Consider the following 8,422-nt stretch of genomic DNA (forward strand, 5'->3'; position numbering starts at 1 on the left):
CGTCATGCTAGGCCGCAAAGTGCAGGGACACCTGTCTTTTTGCCTCGGTGTCAGTGAGAAGCTACAATACACACAACAAAGACATTTAGTTTCTTGGAATTTGACGACGTCAGTGAAGAGGACCGGAGGGGGGATTGCCAAAACTGGATTGCTCTCTTTCTCGTCCCAGCAGAGGTAAAGCCCAAGCCTATTGCTTTGATAGGAAGGGGTTATTCTTTCAAATATTGAGGAATTTGGGTTTCCCCTTTTTCCCTCTTTTGCGAAGTCACGTGATTTCAGTGACCATCGAACGGGGTCCGTCAGTGATTAGGGCCTCGCGTTTCGTCAATCGTCATTTCGTTTTCGTCTCCTGAGCAAGATAGTTCTCAATTTCGAGTCTCTTTTGGCCAGAATTTAACTAGATTTAATAGTTGATTTTTCAACAGCCTTTTTCAAGGCTAATAAGCTATTGTAGCTTAATTTTCCAAACAGCCTTTTTCAAGGCTAATAAGCTATTGTAGCTTAATTTTCCAAACAGCCTTTTTCAAGGCTAATAAGCTATTGTAGCTTAATTTTCCAAACAGCCTTTTTCAAGGCTAATAAGCTATTGTAGCTTAATTTTCCAAACATCCCTTTTCAAGGCTAATAAGCTATTGTAGCTTAATTTTCCAAACATCCTTTTTCAAGGCTAATAAGCTATTGTAGCTTAATTTTCCAAACAGCCTTTTTCAAGGCTAATAAGCTATTGTAGCTTAATTTTCCAAACAGCCTTTTTCAAGGCTAATAAGCTATTGTAGCTTAATTTTCCAAACAGCCTTTTTCAAGACTAATAAGCTATTGTAGCTTAATTTTCCAAACAGCCTTTTTCAAGGCTAATAAGCTATTTGTAGCTTAATTTTCCAAACAGCCTTTTTCAAGGCTAATTTGCTATTTATAGCTGATTTTCCCACTGCCTTGTTGAAACCTAATTAGCTATTATATTTACATATACTATAGCTCTGCTTTATCCAAACAGTCTTTTCGAGACTACTAAACTATTACAAGCTTCGTTTAGAATAGGTTTTAAATTAAGTTTTAAAATATGACCACCCGAAAGTTTTTATCTGGGGCCCAAAAACGCCAGAAGCGCAAGAGAGAAGATGGTGTTGTTAGTAGTCAGAAAGGCGCAATGGAACGTTTTTTGAAATCGTCAGGCAAGAGTCATAATGATAGTCCCGGGGAAAGCTTGGGAAATAAAGAGGGTTTAGAATTCGAAGGTGGTAATATTTCTGAGGTTCTTCCAAACGTCAGTTCTGCTTTAGACATTGCACTAAGTAATGAAGCCGAAATTATTAGAAACCCTACTATATCGGCCGATGTGCAAGATTTAACTAATTTAACAGAAGTGCGCTTACACGAATTGGATATTAGTTTAGATAAAGATTGCCTTCCAGTTCAGCCTAAACTCAATCCTTTTCCTAAAACTTTAATGGGTGGTAAAAATCGTGGTTTCATTTCTTCTTGGTACGACAAATATCGAATGCTTGAGTATTCAGTTGCAAAAAATGCAGTTTACTGCTTTTGTTGCCGTCATTTTCTAGGCAGTAGAAATACTGGATTTGTGAACGGATTTTCGGATTGGAAAAATATGGCGAAAAAATTCGAAGAACATTTCACTTCGAATAAATCTTCCCACCAACTAGCCTATAGAATGTATTTAGACTACACTGAATTAAAATCTCGTGGATCAATAGCGTGTCAGGTTAATGGCCACCATAGACTTGACGTAATTAGAAATAGAGAGGTATTATATGCACACGTGGAAGTCATAATTTTCTGTTCTCAACAAGATTTAGCACTTCAGGGGAATACATCTGCCGATAAAATTGGAAACAGAGGAAATTTTATTGAAATTTTAGAACTTCTGAAAAGAAAATGTCCTGATTTGAAAGCCAAATGCGAGAGTATGCCCAATAATGCAAAATATATTCACAGCACTGTACAAAATGAAATAATTGACATTTGTGCAAATTTAGTAAGGAAAATGATTGTCGAAGAGGTCATCGAATCCGGTGGGTTTTACTCTGTAATTGCCGATGAAACCCGAGACAATGCAGGGGTGGAGCAGCTAAGCGTTTGTATTCGATATACTAGAATAGAAATAGGTGTCGTAGAAAGATTTCTAGGTTTCACTGATTTACATAAGTTTGATTCTGAGAATATCAGCTTGGCAATTATAAATCTTTTGACAGAGGGTGGTTTAAAACTGGACAGACATATGACGGGGCAAGTGTAATGAGCGGACACGTAAAAGGAGTGAGGGTGAAAGTAGGAGAGGCAGTAGGTGGACATTGTCCGTACGTGCATTGCTACGCGCACCGCTTAAATTTAGTTTTAGTTGACTGTTGCTCCAAAATATTGTCAGTTAGGGAACTACTTGGTTTGGTTCAGGCCATATACAATTTTCAAAGCAATTCGGTTATTAGAAGCGAATATTTTGAAAACTCCCAAAAATATCTGGGCTATGAGATACTTAAAATGCCACAAAGCTGCAACACTCGGTGGGATAGTAAAAAAAAAGGTGTTAGTTATTTTAGAAATAGACTCGATTCCGTAGTTTTAACGTTAGAGAATCTAATTGAAAACGGAAAACCAGAGGAAGCTGCTGAGTGTCGTGGGTATATATCCCAATTACATAACTTTAACAACTTAATATTAATTGTCGCACTAGACGAAGTATTAGACGTAACGAATTCCCTGTCGGAATACTTGCAAAGTTCGAAAGTTATTTTAACGGAAGCCGTTGCCATTTGACAAGCTACCGTTAAGACCTTAGAAGAATGTAGGAACTCGGAACGTTTTGATTTAATTTGGGTAGAAGCTACTAAAATCGCAGAATCTGCTTTTATTGCAATACCTGATCGTAACAGCGAACCGATAGCTTTACGGAAACGTAAAATAATCCCTAACAAGAGATTAAAACATAGTGTGGTAACGAGTACAACGGGTAGCAGGGAAACGGAAGCAAAAACCCTGATTGACCAGTTGATAAATTAGTTGATAAATTTATTTCAGAAATGAAAATTCGACTATTGGAAAACTCTGGCTTATTCAAAGGTATAATGCCATCTGACCCTAACTCGGAAAACTTTCTTAACGAAAACGATATCGTAACCCATTGTAACACTTATAATCGGTTTCAATTCGACCTGAATTCGTTAAAAAGCCAAATTAAAATAGCCAGAAATTTAATTATCCCCAAGAAATTTACCAGCGTAATCGACTGCTTCCACTATTTAATTAAAATGGCAGATGGGTTCCACGACCTAGTGAAATACTACAAAATTGTTTCTTGCATTCCTGTGGCAAATACAATCTCAGAAAGAAGTTTCAGTTCACTCAAAAGAATTGAAACACGTCTACGGACAACTATGGGAGAATTTAGGCTTTCAAATCTGGCTACACTGTCGATAAATCGTGATTTGTCGAATTGTTTAAAAGAAAACCCAAAGTTAGTAGTCGACGAATTTGGAAAAAAAACCTAATCGAAGAGTGTCATTCCTTGATTAAAATGCCTTTAAAAAATTCAATGGGAAAATAGAAATCATGTAAAAATTTAAAACATTTAAATAAAAAAAATCCTTGAAACTCGGGAATTTTTTAAATAAACATTATAGATGGGGACTCTAATTCAGGCTGGGCCTACGTGCATAAAATTCCTGGCGGGGCTACTGGTCACCCTTCCCAAGAGGAGGCAGGTGGGATAGATCATGTACGGTATCCCAGTCGAGTGGGATACAGGACATGCTGTTGCAGTTTAAAAGCAGAGTCTAAAAGTCTCTTCTCGACAGAACGCACCCCTTTCCTCGCAGGGAAAGAGGACCAATTTATGGCTGGCGTATTAAAGTCACCTAACATGTGTTCTTCGATATGAAGCGGAGCAAGGCTCTGGCAGCTAGGAGCAACAAACACAAGGATAACGCAGCTAGCCTTTAAACACGCTAACGCAGTGTTGTGTACAAATTTCATTGGACGAACCTTTACGCTGAACGTTTGACGGAAAGGGGGAAGACAATTTCCGAATTTTCGCCTTCCGGCCGCAGCAGGCGCTAAAGCGTCTAACCAATGAAAAATGTCCTGTGGCTTTTGGAAATATTACTTTTTGGCAATTTCCTTGAAGATGTTTTATTGAAGGGCTTATTGCCTCCTTTGTCCCTATTCGCAAGCCTCCTAGTATTCCTCAGCCTAACCTTCGTGTCTCGTAGTAGACAATTTAAGACTGTCACCTGGTCTCGTTTTCTTTGCGCTAAAGACGCTCTGACACCCCGGTGCTTCCGAAATTACTAATTCAACCGATAGCTACTCGCCACAAACTGACCAACAATGGCCTCGAGCTTCACTTTTCGGATTTTTTCTCTTTCAATTCGGTCGGGTATACTCTTAAGTGATCTAAACCCAGAGCAAATACCTCTATTCGGCACAACCACTTCTCGCACAGCGTGATCAGTCACTGGAATACTCTCCCCTATTGTTATTGTAAACAAAAAATCATATTCCACATTCAAAAGCATGCTGTGGACCTACTTATATGACGCAACCTAAAGTTATTCTTCATACATGTATAATATACTTTTCTCTCTCTTTATTGTTATTAATTTATATTGATATTACTGTTCCTATATCAGTTGCAGGATAATTTTTCTCTCTTTTTTCTTATTTAGTGTATTATTCGGTTCCATTTAATTTAATTCGGCTGAAAACTGTAGAAAGGTAAACATTTTTATATTTCATATTGTCTATCCCATAACCTTTGCGCGATACTAATTAATAGTTGATTTTATTAAATAAAAATTGGTCAAGTATTTTCTTCGCACGGGCGATTTGCACGCCCGCTAGAGCACGGACATTCAATATATAAATTTGAATCCCACCGCCGAAAATATTTTGAGTTTTTCTACATTACTTTATTTTTTTTCAAAATATTTTAGAATTTATTTTTTCCAAATTTTCAAAACGGGGATATATTTTTAGCCCTTCGTGCCGCGCACCGGTAAAAATTAACGCCACCGAGGATTTTTGCTCTAGTTGTTAATGCTTTAGGTTGTTGAGAAAGTTCTGCTTTTGGTAAAAATTCCTTTTTGATATTGTGCTTATCAAGTTAACGTATAGGGTAATGGAAATATTGCTCCCAAAGCGTTGTAATAATTTTTTTGTGGTAAAGTTTCTTTTCGGTGGTCAAAGATTAGTGCCCTGATTATGTTGAAGGACAGGGTGATTGACATTTTGGTGAAAATTACACTTGTAGTGCGCTTATTCATTAAAGGGTGATTGAAGTATTGTTTATAATTAATGGACATGGTGATTAATATAGCGTGGTCAGAGATTTTTCTTTGAGTAAAAATGTTTTTGGTTGTGAATGCTTTGGGCGTTAGTTACGTTAACGAGCAGGGTGATTGAGATATTGTTTTTAATATACCGGTTGGCTTAAATACGCTAATTTTCGACCAAATTCCTCTTGGGTTATTATTGTAGGTTTATTAAATTAATGTACAATATGATTGATTTGTTTTTCAAATTTAAATGTAATATTGTGTGTATCCAAATGACCGTGACCTCTTGTTAATCTCTTATAGCATTGAACATAGCACGGCTCATATTTTTTTTAATTACATTTTTTTTGGAAATTTACAATGAATATTAGTTTCACATCGACGCAAAGTATCAAAGGTTAAATAGTTAAGCTACCTTCGATATCTTACGACGTGCAATAATAATCCAATATAATTAATTTACAACGTCGAAACATATTCCTATTCTAGCATATCGAAAGAAATTGTCTAATTCAAACTTCCCGCCAGCCGCCAATTATAATCCTATTCTAGCATATCGAAAGAAATTGTATAATTCAAACTTCCCGCCACCCGCCAATTATAATCCTATTCAAGCATATCGAAAGAAATTGTCTAATTCAAACTTCCCGCCAGCCGCCAATTATAATCCTATTCTAGCATATCGAAAGATATTGACTAATTCAAACTTCCCGACACCCGCCAATTATAATCCTATTCTAGCATATCGAAAGAAATTGACTAATTCAAACTTCCCGACACCCGCCAATTATAATCCTATTCTAGCATATCGAAAGAAATTGACTAATTCAAATTTCCCGCCACCCGCCAATTATAATCCTATTCTAGCATATCGAAAGAAATTGTCTAATACAAACTTCCCGCCACCCGCCAATTATAATCCTATTCTAGCATATCGAAAGAAATGGTCTAATTCAAACTTTCCGCCACCCGCCAATTATAATCCTATTCTAGCATATCGAAAGAATTTGTCTAATTCAAACTTTCCGCCACCCGCCAATTATAATCCTATTCTAGCATATCGAAAGAAATTGTATAATTGAAACTTCCCGCCAGCCGCCAATTATAATCCTATTCTCGCATATCGAAAGAAATTGACTAATTCAAACTTCCCGCCACCCGCCAATTATAATCATATTCTAGCATATCGAAAGAAATTGCCTAATTCAAACTTCCCGCCACCCGCCAATTATAATCCTAATCTAGCATATCGAAAGAAATTGTATAATTCAAACTTCCCGCCACCCGCCAATTATAATCCTATTCTAGCATATCGAAAGAAATTGACTAATTCAAACTTCCCGCCACCCGCCAATTATAATCCTATTCTAGCATATCGAAAGAAATTGACTAATTCAAACTTCCCGCCACCCGCCAATTATAATCCTATTCTAGCATATCGAAAGAAATTGACTAATTCAAACTTCCCGCCACCCGCCAATTATAATCCTATTCTAGCATATCGAAAGAAATTGACTAATTCAAACTTCCCGCCACCCGCCAATTATAATCCTATTCTAGCATATCGAAAGAAATTGACTAATTCAAACTTCCCGCCACCCGCTAATTATAATCCTATTCTAGCATATCGAAAGAAATTGACTAATTCAAACTTCCCGCCACCCGCCAATTATAATCCTATTCTAGCATATCGAAAGAAATTGACTAATTCAAACTTCCCGCCAAACTAATCCTAGGCCTATTACATTTTTAATTATTTTTCTTTTAATTATTGACAAAGTTTAAAAAATAAGTAATTATAATTAATTTACAACGTCGAGAAATATTCCTATTATAACATATCGAAAGAAATTGTCTAATTCAAACTTGCAAACTTCCCGATATGTAGCTCCACATACAATGTCGTCGCTTTCCACAACGCCGACGACATTGTTTAATTCAAACTTGCCGCCAAACTAACTGCTCGATGTTGTCTAATTCCAACTTCCAAATTTCCCGACACTAGTGGTGTAGTTGGGCCAGGGCGTCGCCCCACCTTGGTTTTTCCATTTTGCCAGGGCGCGCCCTGCCTCTTTTTTTTCAACTTTCCAGAATTTCAAATCGTTACCTATGTACGGCCAGCTTCGATCACGCTAAAAATCGAAGTTGGACGTACATTAATAGCGGCTGGGAGGCTATTCTCTCACTCTCGATGTCGACTCGAAGTCGATCTCGAAGGCGATCACTTCGATCGAGAAGTCTTTTCTCGATAAACGCTATTCTATACTTCATCGAAATCGACTTCGAAGTGATACATCTCGACTCTCGACAAGCGAGTAGACCACGTGGGTTCTACATATTTCCGGTTGTAATCGCGCATAGGCTCTCTATTTTCCGACCAATAAGAATACACCATCACAAAAACAGCTGATTACAAACGCCCATGTTTTATAGTTTAGAGAAAGGATATTTATTTTCATTGTAATACTTTAAAGTCCAAATAGAGCTCGGCGAAACAGCTAAATTAACCGCTAAAGTTTTGATTAACCATAAAAATCACGATTAACTGTTTATCCATGGATATTATCCACGGCTATATAGCAATTTAACATGTCAAATAATCGGTTTTTTTTCGGATAATTTTCGTTTGTGGATAAAAATGAATATTATGAATATGAATTATTTCTTATCCAAACGCCGAGCTCTAAGTCCAAAGGATTTATTGTTTGGTCTCTTATAACTCTTTATCTTTGAAAATTACGCCTATTATCGATTTCTAAGGCTATATTTAACAATACAAGCCGAGCTATAGCAAGCGCCATTGCTTTTTTCCCTAAGAAAGACGGTTTGGGTAGTGGTAGCTTTTTGGCAACACGGGAGAAGGGGGGGGGGGAGGTTGTTAAAAAGAACTACCAGCTCGATGATTGGTTGAAACCTCTGGCGAAAGCGATCTCGTAAGCTTCGGACACGACGAGATCGACTTCGAGAACTCCATCGAATTCGAGTAGCATTTTTCGACAAATATTTTATAGAATAGCGTTTTTCGACATCTCGTGAGAGCGATTCGAGATCGAGAGAGATCTCGATCGAGAAGTGCTTACAGAATAGGGTCCCAGGTATAGCCAACTTCGATTACGCGCGAAATCGAAGTTGCC

This window comes from Leiobunum rupestre, chromosome 4 (assembly GCF_980474605.1).
Source record: "Leiobunum rupestre chromosome 4, qqLeiRupe1.1.hap1, whole genome shotgun sequence".
NCBI classification, from domain to species: domain Eukaryota; kingdom Metazoa; phylum Arthropoda; class Arachnida; order Opiliones; family Sclerosomatidae; genus Leiobunum; species Leiobunum rupestre.